The following is a 16073-nucleotide window of genomic DNA, read 5'->3' as shown; positions in this document are numbered from 1 at the left end:
GATTTGTGAGTCCACCGACCTTCCTCCAGAAGCAGATTAAACCTGTGATACTGGTGTGTTATCTTTGGCACATGGCTGTCGCGTGGAGGACACACTAATTCATTCCTTTCCAAATTACAATCAGACTGATCAATAGTTCCCACCAGCAGCTATAACCTCACCTGACTGCGTCATGAAAGCGAGTAGTAATGATTTAGTGAAAGGTCTCCAGTTGATTTCTCTGCGAGATCGTTTTCTCAGGTTGAATTGAATCCACCCTCGAGACATTACTGTGATTACAAGTCTCCTGAGTCACCGGCAGCTCTGCAAGAAGAAGGACTTGTTGGGGATGTTTTTATATGACGAACGTGACGACTGGGTTAGGTTTAAGGAGAGTCATCCATGGTTGCCAGGTACAAAGTTCCAAATGGTAGGATTTTTAACTCTTGAGCAGTCCCCGGGTCAACTTGACCCACAGGGCTGAAAAAAATTGGTTTGTGGTATCCCTTGTGTTGTCTGTTGGTTAAAGTCAATGACCTCCATGGAATCCAGAAATTCATTTGTCGGTCGTGGTCCGTTTTGATAAACTAGGGTGTATGTAGAAAATGAAGGGCGACGAGACAAAGCTGAGCCAAAAGACAAATCTTTACAGTTTGGTCTACGTTCCTAATAGCACCTGTTGTTTTTTCTTTTTGATTGATTTCTTTTTTGCGTCAAAAGTAAAGAAAAAAAAAAGTTTAAAAAAAGATGAACTTATGCGACAAGTAGTGGCCTGTTTACGAATCTCAGCTCAGGTTCTACAGCGACAAATTCAGAATTCAAGAATTAAAGCAGCTCTAGGTCCCTTAATATTTTTGTTCTAAAATAACTTGATGACACAACAACTTGAAACCAGTTGAATGACTCATATACCGTGACTTGAGATGCTTTGTGTGATTTTTGCTTTTACTGTAAAAGTTATTGGGGAAGGTGTGAACATGCTACACATCGCACTGGTTGTAGGGGGGGGGGGATTACAGTACAAAAAAAAGTTATGTTATTTACAAAGCCGTCATAATGCATTTCATATTTCATTATCCACAATCTGATTCATTACCTCATCGGTATCCATCCTTTATTCATCAATGGAAGTCTGGAAACAGAAAATTCGTCCAACTACTGCAAACCAGGACATGGCAACTTTTGCGATGTTTAGCGAGTGCTCATGGGAAAAGTGGTCTCCCGTCGCTTGGAAGTATCTGATGGACCCAGAGTAGCATCCTGTTGTTTTGTCTTTCAATACTTCTGATAAAGCTACAATTCTGCCTCCCCGAACCACCATTTTGACTTTCTGACAACTTTAGACGCTCCTTAACTGAATTACCTACTTTTTCATTTTAGATGCAACTTTTTCAAAAGTTTTTTCGTCGCTTTAAAACTAATAAAAGAAAGCACAACAAACATATTAAGTCGCGGTATATATATGTGCTATTACTATTATTACTCGGTTGACACTAAACCAAAATGATTAAGTGAGGATTATTAAAGTTGAATAACAAATCAATTTATAAATGGCAATGAATATTCTGACTTGACAAGCCTTGGAGTTACCTCAAAACATCTCCTTGAAAGAAAGTCAACAGATAACGCCTGCTTTACTCGGAACCCTGAACGTCAACAGTGACTCATCAATAATTTTCAACGGAATCATCCGACGCCGAGACTCGTTTAATTCCCGCTACACTTTGTACTCATGCCTGAGTTAATTTCGGAACCTCCCGCGGTCTCCCGGAGATCAAAAAGGTCCCGACTGTCCAGAGAAGGGCAGAGGAAGGTGACGCCGTTGTTTTTTGATGCGACACATCCGGGGACCTTTTCCTCAGATGCCAGTCCACCAAATGGCATTACACGTTCCTTCCTCCCATGGCTTCTCTCTTATCTGCCACATGAGAGGCCCAGACTGCCCCCCCATCAGGAGATGAATGATAATTGTCAGCGTTTTCCTGGAAGTCGCAGGTATGGGGAAATGAGCTGACATTTATCCTCCATTAGTTTATTGGTCAAGCTGGGGAAAATGGAAGCAATGCTCTGGACATCAGGACAGTGCCACTATTGTGTGCAGAGGAAATGATAACCTTCGCGGCGCATTTTCTTCCGACACGAAGAGTCTGCGAGAGTTCAAAGCGTCGCGTCTCAACCGGTGTGCGAAATAAAAAGAAGGTCCCTCATTAAGGTATATCATTTTTCGTAACTCTAAATGCTAATTGCTCTTTTGTAATTGTAGCAAAATGCCAGACGCTCTGCGCACATGCTAACAATACGCAACTGTGTCGCGAAGCTCCAGCAACCTTTGCGATCGCACAGATAAATGACTTTAGTGCTAAACTGTTCAATTGGTGTAACCTTTTAGCACCGTACTGAATCTAAGATTACAGCGCTACGCTGCTCATTTGGTGCCGTATGACGCGCCGGTGGGCGGACTTCCACTGGTGTTGCAGTTGCTTGACCTTTACCAAACGCTCTCCGGGGGCATGTCTGTAAATGTCGCATCACTTCCTATTAAGAGCGGGAAAAGAAAAAGTTATTCTCATCGTACCTTTTGTGATCCTGGTTTTTATGGTATGTCTTTAAAAATGACTTTTTGTGGACGAAAAAGTTTCATCTGGAGACAAACAAGGGTGTTTGTAGTGGGTTAGTGATACTGTTTACATTCATTGCATGAAGACTCTTGACTAATATCAGGATGAAATGATTCTACTATTATGACTGTTGCCTTATTACTACTCTCAAAATACTAACTCAATGGCGGAGCATTCACCCCAAAAAACAGACTCCAAGCTACATCAAACTACTCAAAATTTAGGCCTTATTAGCTTTTTCTTCTTAACTCTTACTCTGTTTTTCTGTTATTTATTTGTAGATCACAGTAATTTCAAAAGCCCGGCATAAAAAAAAGGCGATTCCATCAAGGTAGCACCAACGTTTTTCGCTGTGATTTAAATCTCCCCCTCTAATCACTCTGCATTCATTGCACGCAGACTAATATTGGGATGAAATAATCATATCTTATTTCAACTATTACGACCATTGTCACCTTGATTATCACTTTTAAAAATCCACCAAAGAGCAGCAAACTACTCAACATTTAGCTTTTTCATTTAGCTGTTACTTTTATCTCTAACTCAAGTTCGCTAGCACCAACACCACTTGTCCGCTGTCATTTAAATCTCCCCCTCTTATCACTCTGCTGAGCTAATGTTGTGGTTTCTGGCGTGCACGGGTGGAAGCAAACTGCGATTGGTCATTTTCCCCTTAAACCAAAACATATATATTTGGTTTTATCTGTGATTTATGAAGTCCTGGGTCTAAATAGAGACGGGTTATTCTGATTGGTTATCAAATCCATATATTACTGTGAATATCTAGGTGATAGGGTTTGACCTCTGAACCTCATACAAGCAAATGGATGGAAGGACTAGACTATATATCAACTTGAGTGTATGCTTGTATATGAAGCATTTTGAACCCCCCCCCAGTGAGAGCGCCTCGTGTGGATGTTTTTCAGCTTTAGATATATCGATGCACCCTCAGGTTAGGGATGTTTTTGGAGCAGCTGGGCAGCTGTTGGGTCCTTCAACATCCAGTCTGGAAGCTGTGATGCATGCACGAGACGACAGGCACTTCCAAGAAAGTCAAGCGGATGATTCTCGGCGCACGCACGAGCGTCTGTGCTGGATCTCGCTTCACGTCACAGTTGATCAGCTCAGTCTCAACATCAGACGTGAGACGCGCAGATGTTGAAGTTGCCTCTTTGGAAAATAAACTATAATTAACGTGTCGTCATAGAAAAAAAAAAAAAAACACGTGTTCTTGTTGACTTCTATGTCATAAGGAAATAAAACGCTTCCTCTCTCTTTGCGCTTGATGGATCTACTGATTCCTTTAAGAAACATTTTAAGACTTTTTTATTTGTTCAGGCTTTTCCTTGATTTTCTGGAACTCCTGTTGTGTTATCAGTTGTATCTTGGCCTTTAAAATATATACTTTATTGAATATTGTTTTGATTGTTTAAGCGCTTTGAAATCAGTAGTTTGGAGTGTAATGGATAAAACTGTAAATAGGAATAAAACTTGCTTTACATTATCGCACTTAAGTTTTCTGATAAAAATGGCCACAAAGTGAACTCCGTGACCCGTCGTTCTTGTGACAGCTTTCCAAGACGTGCTGTAAGTCTCACGTCCAGCTCAAATCAAGCAGAAGAGGAGACAGGAAGGGCGACCGACGTCGGTAACTCCGAAAACAAGGTCAGTCACAGCTGTTTGCCTGGAGCCCATGGAAGGCCAGAGCGCCGCGTATGACCATGTGTCACCTCCAGAACGCCGCCCTCCTCCTCACCCCCCCTTCAGATCGCCACATGGGGACCAGGGCCGCCATGATCCTTTTCACAACATGACGGTCGTCTGAAGGAGGTTCCAGACGGTTCAAGGGAAGAGTTTATCACAACACAGGTCACGAGATCTCAAGGTAGAAAAAACATATTCACTGCTACATCACGAAATCATGACGCAAAGTGTGTCCCTTTGACTATATTAATGTGGCCCTCATGGGGTCAAAGATCATGTTTTTATTTCGCTTCATTTAATTTATAATTTTATACTTTTTACTTGTTTTTTTGGCTTGAAGGCTCAAAACAACAGCCCCTCCATAAAATTGGCCCCTGGGGATGTTTAACTGCCAACCACTGGTTTAGACCGTTTTTTACAAACATTGGCATAAAATTAAACCTCCCTCCACCAGATGGCAGTGTTAATACAACTATATGTTAGTATAACTATAGGAGTTTTTGTTTTAGGTCTTTTTGTAGTATTTCAATTCAATACATTCATTGATGTCCATAAGGAAATCTCACAGATAAAATCCAACATGTGGTGCGGTGGAAAAACACGAGACCATCTCCCAGGTAGCTCCCGTGACATCGCCAAAAACTTGTCTTGCTCTTGCATCACATGAGGGAAGTTTGGGTGGGGGTGCTGGAGAAAAAAAGAGGCATCTCTGCTCTGTTCCTGAAGGGGGAGCTGTTCAGGGATACAACAAAAAACACACCTCAAACACAGAAGTACAAACACAGACAGACACATGACAATTTTTAAACTGATGACGCCACCTACTGACCTCTAAACAACAGCCCATCACTACTCTATACTCACTCCCTTTCTCTCACTGTATCCCCCCCTCTCCACTGTATCCTGCCCACCCCTACCCACCCTCCCGGCCGGTCGCAGCAGGAGGCCGTCAACACTGAGTCTGGTTCTGCCTGAGGTTTCTGCCATCTAAAATTATTTTTTTTCTCTCCTACTTTGTGATTCCGTCAACGTTGAGCTGCTAGGATCTGTTTTTCTTTTCTCCAATATAGTCTTAGTTAAAGTGTAAAGTGTCTTAAGATAGCATGTTATGATAAGACACTTTAAATTGAATTGTATTGAAAATTGAATTGAAAATTGACTTAATTTGAATTGAAAATTGAATTCATTTGAATTAAAAATTGAATTGAAACTTGAATTCATTTGAATTGAAAATTGAATTGAAAATTGAATTGAAAAACTAAATGAATGAATGACCTCGGGTTTGGATGTATCCTCCCTCCACCGGATGGCAGTGTTTTCTTCAAGAAAGATAAATATTTATTTTACTTATTTTAGAAATTAGCAGGAAGTTTAGTTCAAGTTTGTGCCATAAAAAGAAAATCTCCGACATATTATATGCTATATAATTAGACATGATGATATAAACTGCATCCGAAATCGAAAAACTTTCTCTTTGAATCGGTGTATGAAGTTTTATTTATGTTCCTTCATCTGGTTGAATGAAGCTTCATGAAACAGTGTCATTATTTTCAGAGTCCACTAGATGGCGTCTCTGCAATCTTTTCCTTTTATTTTAAACAACTGTTCTAATGAAACATCATTTTTAAACTGATGGTGCCACCTACTGACCTCTTAACAACATGACACTGTTTCATGAAGCTTCATCAGACCATCACTACTATCAAGGTGAGACATTTCAATTAATAAAATAAACGTAGTGCAATAATGTAGCTTAAAACAAACCCGGCTTTGTTGTTATTATCTAGTCACTACAATTATTAAAATTAAAAATAAAAGGGAGTCATCGTGTCTTAAGTCAGTAAAATCAGACGTTCATTTCCCGACAAGAACATCTGTGAGGAAACAGAATCACACACGAGCAGGGTTCACAGTCAAGAAGAATAGCTTAAAGGCTAATGAGCCAGTCGAGTGGACATCCTCTCCAAAAAAATAGATATAAAAGTCAGGAGCCGCTCTCATGTCGGCGATGGGTGCAGCTTAATTCCTCTTTCCTTCTTGGAATTTCTGGACTAATGAAGCGGAATAAACCTATTACTCTGTCGGACAACATGTGAAACATACCACGTTAGCACACGCATGCCTCACACATCCGACGTGCACTCGCTCCGAAGAAACCGAAAACAGGTGGAAAGGGAGCAGCGGCCATAGTTCCTCCCGAGCGTCGTGCACTCTCAGAGGACAGGAAGTCGACCCATTTGACTCGAGGATGTGGAGTTTGTGTTAGCCCGGCTGTTAGCTTGAATGCTGCGTGCACTTCATCTACATGAGCAGATTAACAAGAGCGGCTCTCGTCGACATCCAGGTCTTACGCTCACTTAAGAATGTTTCTAAATCTCATCTGAATATAAATCTTCATATTTTATTTTAAAATTATATAAGAATCCACAATTTCACCATGATTTAACCTTTTTTTTTTATTATTTGCACTTTTTAATGTCAACCATGTTTACAAAGAAATGTCTGTTGCAATAATTGTATTTTCTTTTCAGAGAGAGCTTGAGAAAATTATTATTTAAGGTCAACTTTGTTGTACCAAGAACATAAACTACATAAAGTCATCAGGGAACATATTTATTCCCCCCCAAAAAAAATGTAATCCAAATTTTCATCAATAAATCAACGAAATGAGGTTGTTGTTCATTAAATGCACCGCCTATTAAAAAGACACTAGTTCTTAAAGTTACACCGCAGACAGCAGATAACATAACTCAAATTATTACAGGAGCCAAGGTCTTGGGTACGCAAGTTTTTTTTGTCGTACGATCTTATTTATCTAACCTTACCACCCCTTTACACAAGATGGATAGAAAAGATTGAGAAATTCTGTTTGTTTTTTTTACTGTAATATAAATGGAACAACTGATGAAGCTTCATGAAGCAGTCTCATTATTCTCAGAGTCCACTAGATGGCGGTCTCTGCACTATTTTCCTTTGTTTTAAACAACTGTTCCAATGAAACATCACATCATTTTTAAATTAATGGCGCCACCTACTGACCTCTAAACAACATGACACTGTTTCATGAAGCTTCATCAACACACACTACTGTACGGTATTGTGCATGCTAGCTTATCTCGTGGCTAACATAACAAAAATTCAAATTCAATTTCCAAATTCATGAATTAGAATAAGACATCAAATTGTCTTAAATTGTATTAAGTATTTTTATATGAATTATAAAATTGCATGTTAAAGTATGTCTTAAGCGACTTACGGGTCGGTAAAGGGGATTTCAGCTGCTCTATTTAAAAAAAATGAATGAAAAGGAAACTATTTTTGCTAGTCATACGTGTCGAATTCAACATGGATGTCTTTAACATGTCTTTTTTCTTGAGTTTGTTTTTTGTTCTCTACAAAGCAAAAAAACATTTTCGTAGAATGACCAAAAAATCATCCAAATCGGGTCAAAGGGTCACCATAAAAAAAAAAAAAACGTCTTAATCACCAGACATAATATTAGACATGTTGATGATTTTAATGAGGTTTTTTTTTAAAATATATTCTTTGCTAATCGGCGTCTGGCATCGCCCAGAATGGATGTTTACCTGCAGAAGAAGAAGAAGAAGAAGAAGAAGAAGAAGAAGAAGAAGAAGAAGAAGAAAAAGAAGAAGAAGAAGAAGAAGAGTTTCATGTGGAGCAGCAGCAGCTCAAACTGTCGGTGTGATGAATACAGGCGGCGCTCGGTGAGCACCGACGACTCATGTGAATTCATGAGTGTGCAGAAGTAGGAGTGACTCTCCCAGTGACAGCTCTCCTGGAGAGAATCTCTAAATGGGCCGCGAGCAGAAGCCCCTCGGGGGGGACGAGGCTCGTGGTGCCCGGGCTCCCTATAGAGGGGTCGCCGGGCCGGGAAATTAAACTCAATCCTGACGTCGGTCTGTCGTGGAGCCGAGGTAGCATGCAGGATAATGGTGCGTTCCTGTTTCAACCCAGATAGATACACTTGTGAAAAAGAAAGAGGCCTCCAGAGGGTGGGGGTGTCGGGGGTGTCGGGGGTGTCGGGGGGGCGACTGAGACGACAGCTAAGATGTATTTATAAGTTTCACAGGTTAACTTAACAGGCAGTACTTGTAACTTTCACTGGAAGAAAGAAACACATACGGTCTGAGAGGTCGTCAAACTTATTGTTAGGGATCGTCAAGTTTTACATATTGTTAGGGGTCGACAAGCATCACATATTGTTCGGGCCATCAAGATTTACATATTGTTAGGGTTCATCAACTATAACATATTGTTAGGGGTCATTAAGTTTTACATATTGTTAGGGTTCATCAAGTATGGCATATTTTTAGGGGTCATCAAGTAAAACTTATTGTAAGGGTTCATCAAGTATAACTTATTTTTTTTTAGAATCCCTTATTTGTTAGGGTTTATCAAGTATAACATATTTTTAGGGGTCGTCAAGTATAACTTATTGTTAGGGGTCATCAAGTATAACTTATTGTTAGGGTTCATCAAGTATAACATACTTTTAGAGGTCGTCAAGTATAACTTATTGTTAGGGTTCATCAAGTATAACATATTTTTAGGGGTTGTCAAGTATAACTTATTGTAAGGGGTCATCAAGTATAACTTATTGTTAGGGTTCATCAAGTATAACATTTTTAGGGGTCGTCAAGTATAACTTATTGTTAGGGTTCATCAAGTATAACATATTTTTAGGGGTTGTCAAGTATAACTTATTGTTAGGGGTCATCAAGTATAACTTATTGTTAGGGTTCATCAAGTATAACATACTTTTAGAGGTCGTCAAGTATAACTTATTGTTAGGGTTCATCAAGTATAACATATTATTAGGGGTTGTCAAGTATAACTTATTGTAAGGGGTCATCAAGTATAACTTATTGTTAGGGTTCATCGAGTATAACATATTTTTAGGGGTCATCGAGTAAAACTTATTGTTAGGGGTCATCAAGTATAACTTATTTTTAGGGGTAAACAAGATTTACATATAGTTAGGGGTCGTCAAGCATGACATATTATAAGGGATCATCAAAACAAAATACAAAACATCTCTTAATAAAACAAAAACAATGTATTTAATATCAGTTTATTAAAATAAATCTTGTCATAAATGCATATTCATATTTATAATTTTATATCCTATTTAGTAGGATATTACAGTGGGTTCGTTCTCTTCAGCCGACTTTTAAAGGTCACTGACCACTGCAAACTTGAAATGCCTCCAAACAGAAATCAAAAATAAAGTCCACACGAAATAAACCAGCTGCTCATAATGTACAGTTGATCCGTATATTAAGTCAAGATTTTCTCTTGGCCTGATCTCAGAGATAAAAGTGTATTACGCAGCAATAACAGGTCTTGGGTACAAATCCCTTCATGTTGGTCTAATTTAAAAACCCGTGTTAGAGAACCGTCGCTGAGGCCGATGTTGCTGCTCAGTAAGTCGGCGGTTCCGTGCTCGTTATTACGAGGATAATCTGACAGATCTTCAGACCTGGTCTGCTCTCCTCATATTTGGAGATGTTGTCTCGCGCTAGTTTGGATTGAAGAAGTATGTTCATGTTAAGATAAACTAAATACATATTTTGAACTGTCTCTTCAATCAATCAAATGTTGGCAGAGTGATTGACACATTACTAAGGGAGGCAATAAAACTTATATATATATTTTTTAAATGCATCGTCAGAGACTTAAAGTGAGAAATAAAGTTTTTAAAATGTTCTAATGTCAGTGCAAACAACCATTAGCTTTGAAACTTCAAACCTTTTCATTGATATGTTTACATTTGAAAATTTGCTTAAGCCCCGCCCACTGAAAACTTTTTAGATTAGACTTTATCATAACCACACCCACTCTGCTGTGATAGGTCAAACATTGAGGTCTGTCACCAAGTGTCATCAATCCTGGAAGTCTCCACTCTCCCAGGGACTCATTGTGTAAACAAAGCGGGGCGTGATTACAGCTGGTTGAGAGGGGTGAAGACATTATTACGTCATAATGGACTCTCGTAACCTCTCGTTCGCCCAGATTTCCGAGCAACTTTATAAAGTAATAAGTTCAAAACATGGTCGTGATGAGGAACTTACTGCGTCTTGGAGAGGAAGACTTCAATATTTGAAACATGTGAGTCAGTAGAATTAATAAAAATGGGGTCATTAAGAAAAAAACAAAACACAAATATGACCCAATGTTAGCTCCTATGATTTTTGACTTTTTTTTTTTTTACCTCTCATATACTTGAGGTTTTTTTTTTGTTTTTTTTTTGTGTTTTAATCTATATGAATATACATTTATATTCACTTATTTTAAGAATGTGTAAGCAGTGCAGAGAATAAATAAAAATATATTATTTTTACCATATTTTTCCTATATATTTTATATTTTACCATTTTTCCCTTTTTATTTAAAATGTATTAAATAATTATAAGAAATTGCGCATTTCTTTCTTCATATTTTTAATTTTTACTATTCGTTGGCCCTTCATGATAATCTCAATATATGATGTTGCCAATTGAAAATGTAATTTCATACCTCTTAGTAGTGATGCTGTGATGAAGCTTCATGAAGCAGTGTCATTATTGTCAGAGTCCACTAGATGGCGTCTCTGCACTATTTTCCTTTGTTTTGAACAACTGTTCTAATGAAACATCCCATCATTTTTCCAAAGAAATGTCTCAGGAAGACTTTATAGTCAGTTTCTTTAAAACAATGACTTAAATATCGGTCTTGCTTCTCCAGCCATAAACGAACTGGCCGTACACGGGTGGAATCCGTCAGGTTTTATGGATCGGCTGTCATCGGAGTCACACCCCCTCCTGTGGTCATTAAGGTGATTACTTAACATCGTCGCAACGCTCGAGATAGATTTAAGGAAGAACTCGCCATCTGCCATCAGTCTGGAGAACTGGGTCATCGCTGAAGGGAAGACTTTTGTCGTCACTTCATGAAAAGTTATGTTTGACGTCAATTGCGATGAAACCAATCAGGATGTGTTTGAGCTCAGAAAATACGTTTTACATACATTTCCATGATCGTTGCTTTTTGTATCTCAACTTCATCAGGTTCACCTCCGGATCATGTTGGCAGATGTGGACGACTGTGATTTCTCTAGTTACTGATATCTTGAGATACTTATATCTTGAGATACTGATATCTTAAGATACTGATATCTTGAGATACTGATATCTTGAGATACTTATATCTTGAGATACTGATATCTTAAGATACTGATATCTTGAGATACTGATATATTGAGATACTTATATCTTGAGATATCAATATCTCTAGAAAACAATATTTAGAGATACTGATATCTTGAGATACTGATATCTTGAGATACTGATATCTTTAGATACCGATATCTCGAGATACTGATATCTTGAGATATTTATATCTTGAGATACCAATATCTCTAGAAAACAATATCTTGAGATACTGATATCTTGAGAAACTTACATCTTGAGATAACAAAATCTATAGAAAACAATATCTTGAGATACTTATATCTTGAGATACTGATATCTTGAGATATTTATATCTCTAGAAAACAATATCTTGAGATAATCATATCTTGACATAGTTATATCTTGAGATACCAATATCTGTAGAAAACAATATCTTGAGATACTTATATCTTGAGTTACTGATATCTTGACATAGTTTATATCTTGAGATACCAATATCTCTAGAAAACAATATCTTGAGATACTTATATCTTGAGTTACTGATATCTTGAGATACTTATATCTTGAGATACTGATTTCTTGAGATACTGATTTCTTGAGATACTGATATCTTGAGATACCCATGTCTTGAGATACTGATTTCTTGAGATACTGATATCTTGAGATACCCATGTCTTGAGATACTGATTTCTTGAGATACTGATATCTTGAGATACCCATGTCTTGAGATACTGATTTCTTGAGATACTGATATCTTGAGATACCCATGTCTTGAGATACTGATTTCTTGAGATACTGATATCTTGAGATACCCATGTCTTGAGATACCAATATCTCTATAAAACGATATTTTGAGATACTTATATCTTGAGATACTGATATCTTGAGATACTGATATTTATGGATTCATGTCAATGGTATAAACAAGGCACTAAAAACCAGGATCATTTTTTCTCCAAAGATCTTAACCAGGATGTTATAAACCCGGGAAAGTAAACAGTCGACACAGATTCATGTTTTCATCCACCACAGCTGCACCAAACATGGCTTCGATCATTGTCACCGACAAACCAAAGCTTTAATTTCGAGGTCCGGGGTCAGCAGTCGGTCTGAAAGGGACCTCGTGGACCTGGTCTGCAAGGAACAATGGCGTCATTAGTCGGATCTAATTACCGACACCTTTACAACACGATCCGGCCAGTTCGCCGCTTTTCAGCGATCGCACACAATGAGGCGGGAAATAAGAGAAAAGCTTTTCATTCTCGCTAATCAGATTTTGGGCGCTAACGTCAGCTCATCGTGCTAATGATTCCCATATTGACGTTCCTCGTGTGTGTGTCTCGTGACATTTATCCGCCACGTTTGTGGTGGAGACCGAAGTTTTTCCGAAGTCTTTCATCCCGAGGGGTTTGTTCTGTGTAATTAATCACATGGACGAGTCGAACCTGCCGCCGCAACTTTATCTCTATCAGAGCCAAAGAAGTGATGAGCCACCACCGAAAACCACTCTCCCCGTCGGGGGGCCACCCCGGTACAGGGGTGTCCTCCGAGCGAGCGCCGGGGATCGATAATCCGGACACTAATTGCTTCTTTAAAGAAAACACGAGCCTCAATAAGCCACTTAAAAAGCATTGATTCTCGTCTCGACTGAGGTAAAGTGGACGAGGATAATCGGCAGGTTCTTTACAAAATAAAAGCTTCAACAACCTGAGATATTCTCAGGGCGAGCAGGGCTGACCTTTGGGTGTCGGGGCGATAAATCAACCCCCGACCCTGTGGGTTTGTTCGGGGGGCTCTCCAGACCTGTCACCCTTGACACCCGCCCAACAGGAGCCTCGGCCATTAATCTCCGCTCAGAGACAAACTTCCCGGCGACCTTCGCACATGCAAATAACTTCACGTCAAATACATATTTACACCGAAAAAAAAAAAAAAAAAGAATCTTCGTAAATCAAAGTGACAGTTGTTGTTTTTTTTGTGTTTTTTTTAGATCAATAAACTCATCACAGCCGGAGAAAATCTTCCCGCCGCTGGAACAACGTGACTCATTAAAAGGACACGGATGTCATTTCGTGGAAATCGCTGACAAACGATCTCTCGCGATTCTCCTCAGCTTGGTTCTGTCGAGGCGCTAACATTTTAGGGAAAGGGTAATGCTTTCTGAGTGACAGGTGCTGACAGGAGAGGAATTAAAGGGGAATCCTCTCAAATTGAAAAGAGTTGTTTAAGAGTTACCAGAAAACTGTTTCAGTCTGGTGAGTAAATGACTGAAGATGAACACATTTTTACTTGGAGGACTGCTTTTGAAGGGAATTTTTGCATTTTTTTTTTTTTTATAGTTTTCTTTGATCTTTCCCTTACTGCGACATTTATTTATTTATTTATTTATTTTACTAATTTATTTCCTGATCCGTTTGATTTTCAGCTGTTTTTATTTTACGATTTTATTTTTTGCAATTTTTCCATAATTATACTATTTTACTTATTTATTTATTTGTTTCTTTAGAAAATGAATTCATTTTTTCTAAGATGCAGCATTTTCCATGGCAAATGAAAATGTAATTTTGGTAGATTTCTAGTGGGAAAGGAGGTTGTTTTTGTCTCATTTAATATTATCAAAATTATTATAATTAATATTATTATTATTTACTATTTGTTTATTACTTTTTTTCTTTCTAGATTTTGACTTTTTTCTGACAGTAGTTCATGTTTAATTTCCACACATGTTTTCCTCTCTGCACACTTTCTAAAAGTATTATTATTATTTTTATAATAATCTATGTTTACCTTCAACAACAGGTTTCAAAATTTACATTTTCCCCCTAAGGTATGGACGAATAAAAATTCCTTTTCTCCCTTTTCTTTTTATTCTTTTTCTTTTTAATGACTTTTCCTCGTGCATTATTCATATGCTGTAAACATATTTATTCATCCTTGTTTTGACAGAATATTACTAATGAAAATAAGTCAAGTAAATATATGTTTCCAATAGAGAAGAGTTGTTAAATCAACAAAAATACATTTCAAGGTATAAATTAAAAAATGAATCGCAGTGTTTATGATCCAACAGCGAGATGTTAAAGAGGAGCAGGGCCGAGACATGAGCCATGGGGAACCCCGAGTGTGATTTATGATCTGCTGGATTATTTCATCACAAGTAATCAAAGATATCAAGATGTGACCGACAGCTAGTGATGTGTTGATGAAGCTTCATGAAACAGTGTCATGTTGTTCAGAGGTCAGTAGGTGGCGCCATCAGTTTAAAAATGATTTGTCATTAGAGCAGAGACCGCCACCTAGTGGACTGAAAATAATGACACTGCTTCATGAAGCTTCATCAAACCATCTGTTAGGTTAACTTATGACTTCGTAGATTTCCAGAACCTCAACTCAGTGACGCCCCCTGCATTCGTCACGTGAACTGCAGCAGATTCTGTGCTTGTTTAGCTGGAGAGAAGGAATCTGAATTCTGTCTTTTATCAGCCCCGGTGATGTGGAAAAAAAAAAGAAAAAAAGTGGTGTCCAAGAATAACCTGGACTGACGGTAACATTTAGGCGCAGACACCGTTATGTCAGAGCAGACAAACAGCCGATGTGTGCGTCTGATAAAAACGTCACGCAGCTTTTGTTGGAGGCTTCACTCTCAGCGGAGAACATCAGCATCCGTGAAGGAACCCGTGGTGTCGTCGCCGTTGCTCGGGTCTCGTCCGACGACGTGTTCGAGTGGCTTCGGAACATGACGAGCCAAAATTGAAAGTCTGTGAACTAAGAATAGTCCATTAAAAGGTCAAAGATACATGACAATCTAGATAGATTTAGAGATAAACTCTTAACACGACATGCTGTTGTGTGCTAGCATTATCACACTGACACAAGTATTCACAACATTAAAGGTATTTTAAAAGAATCTTAAGTTTATTCATATCGTGTTATAAAGCTGGTTGTATCCAACGTGTAAAATGTCACGTTAAACAGCAGTTTTATTCTGAATCAGCTCAACTCAGCCACGTGTCTGTGGTTAAACTTCTCTTCTGCGCTTTCGTTTCTCACTCACTGCCATCTTCCGGCCAAATACAAATAAGAAATCTCGAAAAAAAACTTAAATAATAACGAATGAATATCACACATGCTTTTGCCGCCATCTAGTGGCGGTTGTTTGCAGCCGTGTGACGTAATCGTGATCTCAAAGAGCTGCGCGTGGATTTAAACTCAATTTACAACAAAATGTTTTTCATTGACAACTTCTTTTTTGTCACGTTTGCACCCAAATACAAAACAATGTATCTTTAATTGAACAGAATCGACGTTTTATTCGAACATGACATTTTCTTTTTCTTTTAATGATGAATGTATTAAGCTTAAACTTAACTTTAAATAAATCATCGTATACGTATACAGCTTCTACTTGTCTAAAATGGAATTTAAGACGTCTGTTGAATTTTTTTGCATCGATTATTTAACAAATAAAACCATTAAAAATCTGTTTTATTAAATTACAAACTTATCAAATCGCTTTAAAATGAATGGAGATCTCATTTATGTCTTATCTTAAACATTATTTATCATTTAAAAAAATACGTTA

At 38.2% G+C, this 16073-nt stretch overlaps 1 protein-coding gene across 2 annotated transcripts in view; it reads right to left on the bottom strand.

Annotated features, from left to right (window-relative positions):
* Positions 1-13485: 13485 nt before the first annotated feature.
* inpp5a (inositol polyphosphate-5-phosphatase A) overlaps positions 13486-16073 on the bottom strand; it is a 183580-nt gene continuing 180992 nt past the window's right edge. For both annotated transcript variants that reach the window (XM_087802985.1, XM_087802983.1), the window contains exon 17: positions 13486-13695. The gene's annotated coding sequence lies outside the window, so the exon portion shown is untranslated. The remainder of the gene's footprint in view (positions 13696-16073) is intronic.

The sequence above is a fragment of the Callionymus lyra genome, chromosome 11, assembly GCF_982586985.1.
Source record: "Callionymus lyra chromosome 11, fCalLyr1.hap1.1, whole genome shotgun sequence".
NCBI lineage: Eukaryota > Metazoa > Chordata > Actinopteri > Syngnathiformes > Callionymidae > Callionymus > Callionymus lyra.
This window is presented reverse-complemented; position numbering and strand designations above follow the sequence as displayed.